Source organism: Maylandia zebra, linkage group LG9 (assembly GCF_041146795.1).
Source record: "Maylandia zebra isolate NMK-2024a linkage group LG9, Mzebra_GT3a, whole genome shotgun sequence".
Lineage (NCBI taxonomy): Eukaryota > Metazoa > Chordata > Actinopteri > Cichliformes > Cichlidae > Maylandia > Maylandia zebra.
The window spans coordinates 15,858,505-15,873,997 of record NC_135175.1 but is presented as its reverse complement, the minus strand read 5'-3'; the positions used below and the strand labels follow the sequence as shown (position 1 = coordinate 15,873,997).

The 15,493-nt window shown below is 41.9% G+C and overlaps 1 long non-coding RNA gene across 2 annotated transcripts in view; it reads right to left on the bottom strand.

The window, feature by feature from the left end:
• Positions 1 to 15,493, bottom strand: part of LOC143420288 (uncharacterized) — a 135,665-nt gene that overhangs the window by 119,755 nt on the left and 417 nt on the right. For both annotated transcript variants that reach the window (XR_013100105.1, XR_013100104.1), the window contains exons 2-3: positions 15,164 to 15,254; positions 5,547 to 5,650 (exon numbers count right to left, since the gene is read on the bottom strand). This is a non-coding gene — a long non-coding RNA (uncharacterized LOC143420288). The remainder of the gene's footprint in view (positions 1 to 5,546; positions 5,651 to 15,163; positions 15,255 to 15,493) is intronic.

The following is a 15,493-nucleotide window of genomic DNA, read 5'->3' as shown; positions in this document are numbered from 1 at the left end:
GGTCAAGAGGACGAGCGACGCACCTTGTGGGCATAGGAGACGACGTGTGAGATAGTTGCATGTCAGTGATTGTTGAGTCAATTAATTATTGAACTTGGCAAGAGATCAATCGTTCCAGTGAGGTGATCCCATTTCTAACTGGCAGCATATTGAGACAGTAACCTATGACAATATTAATCACTAGCACAACAGCAGGCTAATTCCCACATGTAATTAGTCTACATTTTAATTCATAGAAAACTAGCACTTTTCTAAACTCGCTTAATTATGTACTTACACTTAATTATAGTCCCCCCCAACCATACCCCTCCCCAATTTGTTTGGAGTGCCACAGATGGAAAAACATATTTATTTTGGGGAGAGGGCGAAAGATAAAATGAAAGCTCCACCTGGGAAAGGAGCGGCAGGTCTCTGCTGAGTTGTGCTGCGTCTGGTAGGAATTTACTGGATTAGCTCAGTCACAAAATGTGAGATGAACCACATTGTCAATCACCCTCGGGGCAGAGCGAGAGAGGAGGAGCTGTCAATCAAGGCAGGTCTTCAATCGTCCCATTCACATCGCCTCCTGGAATCAGTCTCTCCCGCTGACTGCTCTTTGACATTTAACGCACTGGGGCCACGAGGATGGAGATCCTCAAATCCTGCCTTTCTTTCTTTTTTGTTTTTTTCCTCTCCCCTGTCTGTCCTCAGTCTTTGTGCTTTGGCGGGGGAAGATGTGTGTTTAAAGTAAAGACACAGGGCAATAGCTGTGAGAAATAACTAACAGACAAAAAGTTTTAGTAACTCTTCAAGTGCGTGCGGTGACAACAGGGCAAAGCGGCGGAAGACAAAATAGGCCGGACTTGAATAGTTATATATTGCTCTCATTCCAACTTACTATTGCAGGGCTGAAAACATATGAGCTCCCTTTGCAAGATCTCTGTTGGGCTTCTGCTTTTCATGAGATGCATTATGAAATTCGCACAGAATTCATCAATAAAATACATTTGCTTAAGCCTGAGCAATAAATGCATTTACCAACTGAGTCCATAAAACAGAAGAAGGGAAGGGGGTGAAAAAAAACATCTAAAAATCCTCCTCTTCTGGGAGATGCTGCAGGATGAAAAATCCTATCGCAGTTTGTTGTCGTCTTTATGTGTTTTCTCCCCTCTTGTTTGTATTCCGGGGCAGTCGCTTCGCTCTGAGTGAGGTATACAGAGTCATTGCTCTTTTGGCTCCAGCCCTGACACCTCGTGCCCTCAAGTGTGGACTCCTTAGCTGCGATCTGATCAGCATCTTTATAGTTTATCAGCCTTGGGGTTCAATTTTGGCTTGGATGCTTTTACAAATGAACGCAATCACTGGTGAGCCTTCGCATCCTGATTGCATTGAGGGAAGCGGGTGGAGGAAAGTTTAGTGGATTACCGTGCCACTTGAGGATGGAGCACAAACACACCGAGGCAGCCGCAGAGGGGGCCCGCCTGTGCCTCCCTCCCCCTGCCTGGGCTATTGGCACTCGCTGCTTGTACTCTGTCTTATTTCACTAAAATAATATAATTGTCTCCCGTATTATTGCTTGTAAAGCCATCTTCTGTCCGCAGGCGATGTGTGTGATCAATGTACTATCTAACAGAATCAATTCTTCCAGGAATACCTCGTGTTTGTGAAATGATCCCAGGCAGCTGCAGCAAAAGACAGGGCTGAAAGTGGGATCCTATGGTACTAGGATTAGTTTAGCGACTTGGGCCCTCCAGTTTGCACTGAATACTATGGCTCTTCGCCCATTTCTCATGTTGTTCACTCTGTGCGTGTGTGTATGTGTGTGCAAAAATAAGCTTCTCAGGGAATTCACATTCATATTGCCAGTTATGTGCATCATCCCTTGAACATCTTCTAAGCAGTTTATTCCACTTGTAACCGCTACAGTACCGGGCCCCTTGAGATGTTTTCAACTGTGCTGGAAATGGTAATAAATGTCATGTCATCTGTGGTGTAATATAAAACAGATATCTCGAATTTTACCAGAAAAGAAATTTGTTCTTATCACTCCCGGCATGTTTGTTTTTTATTTGAATTTATCTGCAGTGTCATCACTGACACTGTTGAAATGGCAATTACCTCTGTCTAATCTGTAAGATATATTGTATACCTTACAAATAAACTTGGTAGCAATCTGCAACTGATGCTATATTTAAGCAATTAAATGTGCCTGCCTTAAAAATTTTCCACCATTTCAACTTATAAGAAGATGAATAGAGGACGTGCATTACGGTGGCGCTGCCGATCAGATCACAACAGGATTTATCAATTAATTTCCCACTGCCAATGCTGTCTCCAGAGTGCACGGCTCCTCTAACTACAACTAAACTGTGCCATCAAAAGCGAATTATAGGAGTAGATTGGGGAGAGTAACATGCCACAAAAACTATTACAGATGGGAAACTATGAGCCTAGACCCCTCTGGAGGAGCAATCGGGGGTAAGGGAGGAGAGAATTAAGGAGTGGAATCAAGCCAAAGGGAACCAATTTGGCAGTGGAGCTTGTTAGCGATTGTCACTGGAAATCTCTGTGGTGGCACCGAGTCTAGCTTCCCACCAAAATCTCATGTTTTTACCGACCTGCTGAGGTGGAAGCGAGCGAGCATTCACGCAATAAAAACAAGAAAAAAGGCTCAAGTCCTGCAATGACTGACATTTCAGGCATGTTGTTGTAATATGGTGTAAACAGTTGGCCTGGCCAAAAGCGGTATATGGGTTAATAGGTATGGTGAATTTCCCAGGAAGTACCATAGCTTATTGAGTTACTTCTGCATGCTAAAAAAATTTAAAAAACAAAAAGAATAAGGACACTTTATGCAAATTCAGGTGGGCCTCAGCCAATTGTCATTCAGTTGTTCAGTCTTGTGGTTTGATTCCATTTAGGGGAAAACAGCGAAGCCAAATTGTGTCTTTCGATAACATCGCTGCAGTGATTGAGTTATGCGTTATTGCATTTGTGCCTTGAGTTCAAGTCTGTTGCTCTGCAGTTGCAGCCTTTACCTGAGAACAGCTCCAGAAATCAGGTCCAAAATCCTTTCATTTCCTTTGGAAACCACATGTCATGTCCTATATTAGGTGGATAAAGGACGTATGTGCACCTAAGATCTGGCCGGAGATTTCCCCTCCACCCCATTCCTTTTCTTTCACTTCCCCCTCCTCTCTTCTGTTTATTTTCCTGCTGTCTCGGCTTCATGTGTTTTGTTTTGTCTTTTCCCTGCTATCTCTTCTCTCTCTTGCACTCCCTCGCTCTGTCCTCCACGGTTCTGCATCAGCGTCCTCAGCCCATTCTTTGGGTAGCACAGGAAGTGAAACTGTAACACAGAGTTCACTGGTAATTGGCCACGGTCACGCTAACCAAACAGGAAGGAATCTGCAACTGATTAGAATTCTTCCTCCTGCAATAATACCCCCACCACCACCCCACCCACAGCCCCCCCACAGCCCCCAACAAAATTAATTACATTTGGGGGTCTATTCCCACTATTGGTTTTCCTGTTTTGAAGCTGCATTATAAAGGGACAAATCCCAAGACAAAACAGCCTAGCTAGTTTTTCAATTACAGAGAGAGACGGGCTAAGTTATAAAGGGCTGAGGAAGCACAGGCAGGCATCCATCTATCTATCTCCACATCCGGACAGGGAGTTTCTGGGCCGTCTGATCAGTCAGCAGCACGGACTGCTGAATAATCTCTCCGATACTCTCTCACACACGATGACCTCCCAATTCCTCCCACTCAGAGCAAGTGCTCCAAACAAATGTTCTCCTTTTATTGGTTCTGACTCAGAGATTTTGTTTTATGTGCAGTTAAAAAGGTGATAATTTGTAATCTGGAATAATACACACACACAGCTAACAGTGTCGTTTGTAGAAACTCCTCAACAAGTTTAACGGAATTCTTTGCTTTAAAGTCTGAAAATTAAAAAAACACCAGAATTAAAAGTGCAGCATTTACGATTTATGACATTATTGTCTCTCATCAGATCATGTTTGATTTTTCACTTTTTCACTGCTGTTGCAATATTATTGAAACCAACCAACCTGTAATCCCAGTAATAAAAACACTCGCAAAGTTCAACATATTTTATTTTATCTACAGTATGAAAAAAAAATAAATGTGAAAATGTACTTGTGTAACTCCATTATCAATTAAATGTTTAACCGTGACTTGAAATACCACAGGAGTCCACGGCCCACGACTGTTAGCGTCCGTTCCCGTGTGAACGTGAACGCTGCCCACCTGAAATCGCCTCGGCGTTGCATTCTGAACAAGTGGATTGCTCGATATGACATATTCATTTCACAAAAGAGGTTAAGCACAGAAAAACTGCGGGGTGCCATGGTGCACATGAAATGGCAAAAAAAAAAAAATACTATGGTGCTGAGCGCCTTTCAAAATAAAATGAAAATAAATTTAAGGAGATACATTTTCATCTCATCTTCACAGAGGGAAACAGAGAGCCAGGGCTGCCTCAAAAATAAATGAATGCCTAACAATGTTTTTGATGTCCTATATTTAAATTTGTACGGTTACTTACATTACTCCTACTTGCCTGGTCTTGGAACTAATCCGATTGATATGGAAATGGGGTGCTCTGTTTCATGACAGAGTTGGGGAGAGAGGGAGAGAGAGAGAATTCCCAGGTTCGCTCCTACTCAAAATGTGCTGAAAACAGATTTTCACAATCCTGTGGCTTCATGGTATAGGTTATAGGGGATTACACAAACCACTTAAAGCTCTACAATGAGCTGCTCTTTTCAACCAAGAGGAAAAAACAAAAAAAGCACTTCATGCTGGACAAATTCTCCACACTGAAGAGGAACGAATTAAATAAATATTGTCATTGTTTGGGGATCCATCCTTTGTCTTATTTTTAATTTTACAGATTTTCTCAAGGGAAAGGCTTCCAAGTTATTTTGCGATAGTAATAAAATAATCAGAAGAACTTTATTGTTTAAAGAAAACATAAAATTTGCTATAATTATGTTTTAATTTATAAAACTAAAATTATGCATCCAAAGCCGAAATTCAACTCAGGAAAAGGTGTAATAATTTGTATTTATTTTCAGCCCAGAATGCAATATGTATAATTATTGTTACACCACTGAGAACCAGTCAGGTCAGTTCAGTTCAGCAGTTCACCTTCAAATTACACTGATTGGAGGGTTTTGCATTTTAAATTTAGGATTTTTTTTTAAGAATAAAATTAATTATCTACATATTCCCTTTAGGTTCAGAGTTTTAGCACAACTTCAAAAAACATGAAAGCTTTTTTTTCCAACACTGTTATAGAAATATTTCATATCTAATGTAAAGTAATAGTTTATTGAAAACAACAAAAAAGAAAAAAATAGTTTTCTACTGCAGCGCTATCTGAAGCCCAGCACCATAAATCACACATGTGGTATGTGGCTACTGTAACAGTACATTCTAACTGGTATCTCCGAGCTTCCTGCTCTCTACCCAGGCACACTCTTATCTGTTGAAAACTCCTCTTTTTATCTTAAACAGCATTTAAAATCATCACTTACCAATTCCCTTCTTTAGCAAAGCACCCATTCGAGCGTGTGTTGTCTGTCATTGGGGTTGAAAATTGGGGAATGGGCTGGAAATTGGAACCATCGAGGATGCCGTCCTGGAAAAAGAGGAAATCAAAGTTAAATGAGATCATGCATGCCAAGAGAATGTTTAACCAAAGGGCAAAAAGGAAGCTGGAGATAACAGAGAAGAGAAAACCGCTTAATGTTGTGTTGTGTTGTGTGTGTGTGTGTGTGTGTGTGTGTGTGTGTGTGTGTGTGTGTGTGTGTGTGTGTGTGTGTGTGTGTGTGTGTAGAGGAGTGTCAGTTGTCAATATACATTTATGCAGTTATTTTATGGATCTACACATTTTAAGTAAACATATACACGCACGTATATATTCCATGACTATGAACCCTTGTGTGCATGTTCGCCTTCCTGCACGTGAACACGTGCGTGTATTTTCACAACAACTGACATTTTCACTGAGCGTGCCCGTCCGCAGGTGTGCACACAGGTGATGATGAGCTGTGCAAAAGTTTATTATAATGGAGCGTCTGGAAAAAAACGTTTGAAGTGGTGCACCGCAAACAATTAATCTTGTGCCTGTGACTGCACTCTGTCCCGGCGATGCAGATTTCTCATGACAAGTTCGCTTCAAAAGACTGGAATCCTGCCCCACCCAGTGCACCTATGGTGAGATGATAGACAGGCGATTTTGTTTTAACACGAGAGGACAAGAGAGCATCTGGAGCATAAACATATATGGTGACTACGAGGGTGGGGCGCGTCCTGCATTAGACACTGATCGAACACTTACAAACTATTACACAGATGGAAAAATACGAGTATATTTTCACTTCAACCTTAAGATAAAGACGTTGCTAAACTGAGAGGAACCGAGCAAACAGCAGGGGTGTGTGCAAAAAAAATTAGAGGAAATACTAGCGTGAACGTATGCACTCTATACTGCTATCTATCATCAAAAGATAACAAAGGAAGCTATGAAACCATTTCAGTAAAATCACTGATTATCTGATGTTGGATTAAAATGACGTTTATCGCGAGAGCCGTGGATCCTCTTTTATCTGACAGTGGCCTCTCTCGGCTGACATCTAATCTTTGCACCTTCTTCACTGATGGAATCGGGGGATCTCTGCGAATCGTCCGCAACAGACAGGCCGGAATGGCGCATGTCTGGATCGTGTTTATTCAATTTAACTGAGCATTTATCCTCCCAGGTACCGTCGCCAGTCTGTTCCCTGTGTGCGTAAGCTAAAGAAAGCAGAGCGATCATAAGAAAGAGAGATGACAGGAGCAAAGTTTCCAGTTCGTGAGCCGAGTTGAGAAGAGAGGAAAACATCCAGCCAGCCTGCACATGTCAAGGTCAGAGCAAACGTTCTTCCAAGGAATGAAGGAAGGTGGAGGAAGGAAAAAAAAGAGTTCTCGTTCACATGTACCTTCATGCGGCTGTGATGCGATTAAGAACAAAAGCCCTGATAGGTCTTTTTGTAAAGTTGTGTTTAATGAAAACTGCCGGACTGACAAAAACCCGACAAAGAATTGAGCAACTTTGCTGTCTTGGAAGAGGTTCTTATAAACTAACCAAGTTTTGTTTTTTTTTTAAATCACAATAATAAAAAACTTGAAGTTGTCAATTTTACGCATGGTGATGTCATGTGAACAGAATACCTGTGGGTGTGTGCCATCTTTTCACTGAATCATTTGGCTCTCTGCTTTATTTCTTAATTCTCGCTGCCATGAAACACTTCAGAAAGAATATCAACCCAGGAGCGATATTTTCTGCAAGCAAAAACTAGTTCAAAGACATTTTTTCCCCTCCTCGCCCCCCTCCTCCTCCTCCTCCCCCAACCCAATCCTCAACTTACTGTCCTGGCATCCAGTCAGTTTCCAATTTGCATTGACTTTTACAAGATTTTTCTTCTTTTTTTTTCTACTGACTTTGTTGCAGCAGTGAAGCCCCGCCGGGGGCCCAGTGGGTCATATAATTATTAGGTACAGAAAATGATAAGCATGTTTTAAAAGGGAAAATTAGCTTTAATTGTGGTGTAGTGTTGCAATGAGAGCATGGAATCACAAAAGTCAAACTTATGAGACTTTTGCATTATTTGAACAATTTAAGCTAACCAATATGCAAGGAGTATGATTTCCAGTGACTCATGAAGTTTCACTAATACTGCATAATTCAGGTAATTTGATCCATTTTACAACATGACAGCCATCATATCTTGTTTTGCGGGGTGGCTTATGTAGTTTTTTTCTCTTAGATAAATTTATAAAGTCTTCTGCATCTTTTTTGCATGAGCACAGACATCAGAGCAAGTAAAAAGAATGCAGACATTGTTTCTGCCAACGTAATCACAATTTTGTAAGCATAAATATTATAATCAAGCATCACAGCTATTTTACAGTGATGTAAATATTCACGACTGTGTAATCTTCCACCTTTTAATGGCGTAATCTTTAGGGGGACTTGGCAGAGCTCGTAATGCTAACACACACACAAATCCCTGAGTTTCACCTCACACCGGTCTGTGACTGGTATGTCAGGACCAATCAGAAAACCAGGCCAGAGACTGGAGATAGAAACGAATGTGTAAGGTGTCCTTGGAGTAACCAAAACAACCGCGAGTCCAATTTCCTCCTTTGTCACTTTTTGTAGGCTTTACACTCAACCGGAGCGCGAGCTGAGAAAAGAACGTGTTGTCGGCCTGACTGTAACGTTGGCAGTTCTCCTGCTCGTGTGCAAAGCTGACATCCAGCTTCCTGAGTGAAGTCATTTCCTCAGTAGACGTCTTGCGCAAACAGTCTAATATCCAAAGGCCGGTGGGAAGGGGGTGTTCGGGGGGGCTGCAACTCGTCCTGGCGAGAAAAGAGTGACGGCAAACGCTCACATTTAAATTGAGTTTCGTCCTTTCGTCACTGAGCACAGATAAGAGATTCAGTAGCCATGGTTAACCGGGAAAATATTATGATAAATGGGCTTTATTACTGTTTTCCCCCATTATTCATGACAATAACAATACAGTGTTCTCTGATGGCATCGGTGCATGTGTCGGGCTGCATCGCTGACAAAAAAAGCAAGGGCGCTCATTATGGAAACGGTGCTATGATGAATGTGGTAAAGCAACTCAAACTTAATCTAAACTGCATTACATGTTGTTTTGAATATACCTCGCTGATATGCCCATCTTTAATGTACTATCAAGTGCAGGGAGCCGAATTGCTTTAGTCTCCCAAATTCAGAGCGGCAGGGAGGAGAAGGGGAGAGAGCGCGACAGAGAGAGAGAGAGAGGGGCTTTAAAATACTGTCTGTGAGAAATGCAAAATTTATGAATACCCCCCTCACAACTCAGCTTGATTTATGTGAAATAATAATACACTATTTAATGCTTAAACATAGCTAGGAGCGATCCCTGGCTATCAAGATGTACAATGGAGTAATGGGGCTGGAAGACAAATCACCTTGTGGACTTGTGATGCTTATTTAAAGGTGCTCAGGCAGATATATTAAACTATATGTAATTGTACACTAACTCTGTGCTGTAGGCAGAGGCGGCAAACACAGGAGGAGGCCAGTCATGATGCAGATGGAGTGGTGTAATCAATTTGACTCAAGCATCAGCATCCACAACAGAAGGGAGGGAGAGAAGAGGAAGAGGGTGGTGGTGGTGGTGGTGGTGGTGTTCGATCAGGGGTTTCACCTTTATTCATGCATCTTTCATGCAACTTTTAAAGAAAGTGTCAAAACTTGTGAAGATGATAAAAAACACAATTAGGACTAAATAATAATAATAATAATTGTTAAAAAACTGATTTTCAGCGTTAGCCCACGTGCACCTGGAGGAGTGATAATAAACTAGAATTACAATCCGCACTGGAGCTTTCAGAGGCTGTAGTTGTGTCTAATTTAAGCTTTAGCGCGAGGTGTGTCAGCTTTAAAGAGGAAGACCGGGTTCAAACAGAGCTAGTGGTCACACCGGCTGTGATTTATGATTCACTGATTGCCTCATTTAATTAAAGTAAATGGCAAAAGCCCAAAGCCGGGCCAAATTGTCCTGATCTGATGAATTGGCCCCGTTTTACCACCAAAAGCATGTAGGGTAAATAAACAGGGTAATTACATTGGTAAATGAAGCCTCTGTGAGAGAACCGTGTGGGCTGCGGGTGGCTCACCCAGGATATACGGGGAAGAACAACAGGCGTTTCCAGTAACTTTCTTTTATCGTCTTACCTCTGTCTCTAAAAGCCAGTCATGCCAGCAAAAGAAAAAAAATAAAACCACACTCTCAAGCACACAGACACCTACAAGAACGCGCGCGCGCACTCTCGCTCGCACTTTCAGCGACACGCAAACCACAACTCTCTCCTCCCACCTCCATCCCGGTGCGTTCATGTACAATTATAGCTACGATGATCCACAGGTGTTGAATTCTTCTGGCAAGCCATAAAACATGATATGCATGATTTGTGCAGTCAGCCAGGTCTGTAATTTCATTCTCCTTTTCTTTCATTTTCCCTTCCTGGGCCACACGATCCATTTTCCTGCTTTATGAGAGTGCAGACACCCAGAGAGACTTTCAGGATGATTACATGCCCCATGCCATGGGGGGTCTGAGGAGCCAACACGCCAGCCTAAGAGCCGTGTCAAACCCGGGTGAAAACATCTATTTGAATAAAGCTATGAATATTTGAACTGCTTGAGGTGCGTTTCATTTATTCTCCTCGACATTAGCACGAGTAAAACTATCAACTTCCAGACAAGCTATATTGGGCGCTTCTAATATATATATATAGTTTGGATCTACTTAAAAATTCAAAATAGACACGTATTATCCACTTTGTCCAGGTACGGAGCGTGCTGTCACAGCAGGAGTGCTGATTTAAGATCGGGACACATGCCCTTGTGGTCCTGTGAGTATCTGGCAAAAAAAAAAAAAGAAAGAAGAAGAAGAAGAAAAAATCAAGGGTACCTCAGATGGCTCATGTATTTAAGATATCTGTATACACAGTCAGGCCTAGCGTCACAGTACGTGGGTTGGTCTGTTGGCAGAGAACTGCGATGTCCTCCAGGGGAAACTAAACAAACTCTCTCTGCTACTTTCACAGCGTTGCCTTAAACGTGATCAGGGTGAGAGGTAGTTCCTCTGCAGAGGACTTATCCAAACACACATGCGCACGGATTATGTTTTAAACACACGCACACCTGCAGTATAAACGCCAAAGGAGGGAAGCTATAAATTGAGTTTGTACATATTAAAACTGAGTCATTATTATAATCCAATCCAAGTTTCACATAAGAGCGCTTCTAATATTACTATGAGGTTTACCGTGGCTTGCCGTTATCATAAACATAATTATAATATCTAAGTAAATAATGGCCTCTCGTGGATTTAGAATTAGGCTGTTAGCAAATGGGAGCATAAACGACACGGAGAGGATTTTGCATATTGCAAAGTTCTGTTGCGTCTGCAAACCTGTCAGATGAGAGAGCTCCTCCAGCTTCAACCCATAAGTAAATAATATTCAGTCATAAAGCGCAGCATTAATCCCGGAGTGTGATTGACATTTCATATCTGTGACAATACTCCAAATAATTAAAAACGGAAATCTTGAAAGGTAATAGCTTCTCAAATCCATTAAGTAGTTAAAGGTTATGAGAAAAAACGGGATTATTGCTCACAGCCAAACTCCTAATTAAATGACACTACGTAATTTGTTTTGCAATCCCTTTCTCTTCATAAGCACAGTGCAGGTTAAATGAATGGGCAATGAAACATGTGTGTCATTTACCGTCACTCTGAGGAGACAAAAAACAATCTATCTGCGCCCCCCGCACCCCACACCCCCACCTCCATTTTCTGTCTGTATGTATTAGAGCAAAAGCGAGTACGGTAGATTGGATAAGCAGACACACAATTCCTGGTAAATTGTTTGCTTAATTACTTTTTCTTTCCTTTTCTTCTAAGCACACTTGCAAAGAGGGATGCTTCCCCCTCCTGGCTGCTCATAAGAAAGTCAGAGATTCCTCGGTCTCTTGTGCCTGCCTTCAGTGGCCCCCGTTAACTCTCTTTTTACCGCTTATGACCTGTGCATGTGGACAGATAAGCCTAAAAACTGCATGTGTTTGAATGTTACTGTAAAACCTGGAAAAAACACACTGATGTTCAATGTAAGGCTGAACAATTGAAGCGATGCTTCAATTGGATGTTTGACTTCTTGAAAGAAAGTTGACCGGGAAAACCAGTGGAAGTCGACCGGTGGAAAAAGGAGGGATGTTTATTGTTTTTTTGTGGGAACAACTTGAAGAAACAACCTGGTACAGTAGAGGCTATAACTCTGGATCGATGCCTGGGGACTTTTAATGTATGTCATTCTACTTTAAGTTGAGCCCTGTATTTATTTTCTCTTCACACTCAGCTCTCTAAAGGTAAAAATGTCAAAAAGGAAAAAAAGTATAGTCTTTACAAACGAGATCAGGCATTATTTCTAAATTGTATTGATACAGATGCATGAGTATAAGGTACTGATATGACCCACTTTAATGCGCCAAAGCCTGAACTTGTTTTTGTGAAAGTTTACCTTCACCCAAACTTTCTGCAAAGTTCCCATCAACTCAAAGCAACTTGTAACTAAAATTCTTCTTCTTACACAAAACAGTTGTGTTCTTTATGATTGGACAGGTATGAAGCGCTGGAACTAAAGAAGATTTTGGACTTGCTGGGTTTTTTTTACAAAACATATAAATCCTAACACTTTAGGAGTTGTTGCTTTAACGTGTTCACTGGATGTAAGCTGACACTCTGTCCTCTGATGGTGCAGGCTCATTAAACGGAGATTCTAAGAGATCCGACACACCGTGCCCCTCGTGCCCTCCGATGACAGAGAACAGATGAGGTGAATTTGAAAGGTCCACAACCACCGTGAACCAGTCTGGCCGGTTTGCCTCTGCACTCTGGCAGAGAGGATAGAAGATGGAGTGGTGGTGGTGGTGGTGGGGAGGGTGGGTTGAGAAAAAAATGTAAGAGCAGCAAGCCTAGCAGATCAAAGAAAATAACATGGGAGAGGATATGAGTGCTTTGAGAAGTAATATAGCCGAGATAGCATCTGTTTTCCGTAGCATGCAGGAGGCTTGAGACAAGCCCAGGAAAAAGACAACGGAGAGCGAGTGCACTTTAGCCGAGGATAAGACCAAACACAAATGGGTTATTAAGAAGCCCTCAATGTAATATCTGGCTGACATTAAAGTGTCTCTTTTGAAATGATCCACGGCTGGGCAGAGGGGCTTTTTTTATGACACTGATGGTGAATAATAAATAAAATGAAGCACCATTTAAGGGCAGGGTGTTTATATGAGATTATTTTCTTGAAAAAAAAATTTTTTTTTAAATGTCTTTGTTCAGACACTACTGGACAGCTCAGTGTAGCTCAATAAGATATTTTAGTAGCAAAAAGTTCTAAAAGAAACACTTTAAGAGTCTGTTAATTATTAAAATGGACATTTTTAGCCTCCCCTAGCTCCAACTCTGTAATTAACTTTTCATCGTGTGCTTTATCAGGTGTTCGCTGTATCCGTGCAAAACAGTAAACACTCGTAACCCGGTCAGAAAAAGAAAACTGGTGTTTACCATCGTTTAGGAGAAACTCTGTGACCCAGTTGTCTAGTCTAATTTCTATGGTCGATTTACAATATTAAAAACATTCATAGGTCGCACTCCCACATGAGCCTCCTGAAGATCGAATAATGTCCTTCCTGATCTGTACTGCAAGAGGCCATATTGGATCCAGATTTCACTAGTTCAAAAGTCATTTCATCCCCCCCCCCCCCCCCCCCCCCCCCCCCCCCCTTCCCTCTCTCCCTGCTTTATTCCTCTGTCCCTCTCAAGCCTTCCCATTGCCTGCTTTATTTATTGCGGGTCCAGTGGTGTGGTACAAAGCCATTACCCGCGCATATGTACCTTTTTGAATAATCAATAAATAATTATTTTATTATTTAATAGGATCGTATGGGAAAAGGAAATGGGTTTTATTACATAAATCCATCATGCGAGATGAATGGTTGCACTTGTAAAGTTGGACGGGGGGAAGGAAAAGTGGTCGGACAGGCCTTCGCCTGTGCTCGACAACTGTGCATTGCTGAGTGCTTTTCTCCATGCCAGGTTGTAAATATGACATTTTTGTCTCTGTGGGACTGTCGATTGGAGTGCGCGGGGAATGGGATTGTAAATTCAGGGAGATTAATTAACCTTTTACATTTGCGATTCAGCCCTGCATCTTTTTCTGTATATTGTGACCCCTGTGAGCAGAGAGGTGAGAGACCTGGCCGCAGACAGCCCAGGGAGTGTCGACGGCTCATTCCAAATGAGTTATTAACAGAATTTTTTGAAAAGATGGAAAAATTGTAGCCCGGCCATTTAGTGTCATAAAGGCTGGGTTGGCGAGGCGGCAGGGGCCTCCCAGGGACAGGAGGCAATACCATTACAATCAAATCTGAGATGGAAGAGGGATTGAGCTGTCCATTCTGAATTTTTATATTGTCGGAGGGCTGGGGAGGAAATAATGCCATCCTGGAGTGTATTAACCTCTGGCTGGGGAAGGAGGACAGGGGGAGCGAGAGAGCGGGAGAGACAGAGAGAAAGGCAGAGGGAAGGATTTGAGATTGGACAGCAGGGAGAAAGGAAGGCTAGATGAGGGAGGAGGGAAATGAAGGGGCAAAAAAAGAGCTTCATGCCTTATGCCGGGGAAACCAAAGAGGGAGAGGCAGGGATATGAGATGGCCAAGAGACAGAGCCAGAACAGAGGAGGTTGAGGAGGGAATAATGCAATAAGGGGAGGGAAGAGCAAAAGAATTGTGATGCAGAGCAAAGCTTATATGAACATGAAAGCACGGTGAAGGGAGAGAAGAGCTGATGGGAAAATATACTAGGATAAAGGTGGAAGACTGTTGGAATGGTGGAAAGAGGAAATGTAGAAAATCAAGGGAAAAAAGTTGTTGAGGACAGTATTTGACTTGTGAAGCTGTCCTGCACGGTAACAATACTTATATGACACCTAAACGTCAGAATGATTACTGCTACAGCTTCAGTATCTCCACCGTTGATACTTAAACTCCATCAAAAATTAACTTAAATCGTCCAGAATGAGAGCAGAAAAATGTTTCTACAGTTAAATATCAAGTAAAGTATCAATAGCAAAAGTGTCGATGGTGGATGACATGCAATCTAAAAGTTCTGTGAGTATTCTTATATAAAGCATCAACGTGGAAGCTTAACGATGATCAGAGATCAAAATGGGGATTTAGGGTTGCCAGGTGTTGAGGGACAATTACGTCGGGTTGGGGAAAACTACTATGCTCTTTTTTAATGCTTTTTTTCAGTGGGTACAGTATGGAAAACGGCAAACACCACGGTTCAAGTCACTTCTACTAAATGCTTTCCTTCAGACAGCTCAAGACATTATGAAAGAGCTCTGCCTCCACAGGCTGACCTCTGGGGACAAATGCTGAACATGTTTCCTGATGTGATGCACCTTTAATGCCTTAACTGGAGACCAAATTCCCCCCACCAGCAATGCTCCACTACATGCACTTTGGATCTGATTGATACCTTACCACAGAAGCTGATGTTTGCTCTCACGAGCTTGCACAGCTGCGTGAAGCTGTCCAAACTAAACCTCCACGGAGTGATGCAGGTGCAGGAACGCTGGAAGAAATGCACAAGGAGATGACCTTGAAGGTGATAGCGTAAAAATTAAATTATACTTAAAAAATTTAAATAAAATATAAACCTAGAAATTCTCCCATCTAACTGCAGTATTGGATGTTTAAAAAAAAGTTAAAAATAATTTTTTAAAGAAAAAAAGTAAAAGCTAGCAAAGTTAGAGGTGCAACATAGCACGACATCAAAATAACAAAACACCTCTACATTATATTTGACTATCC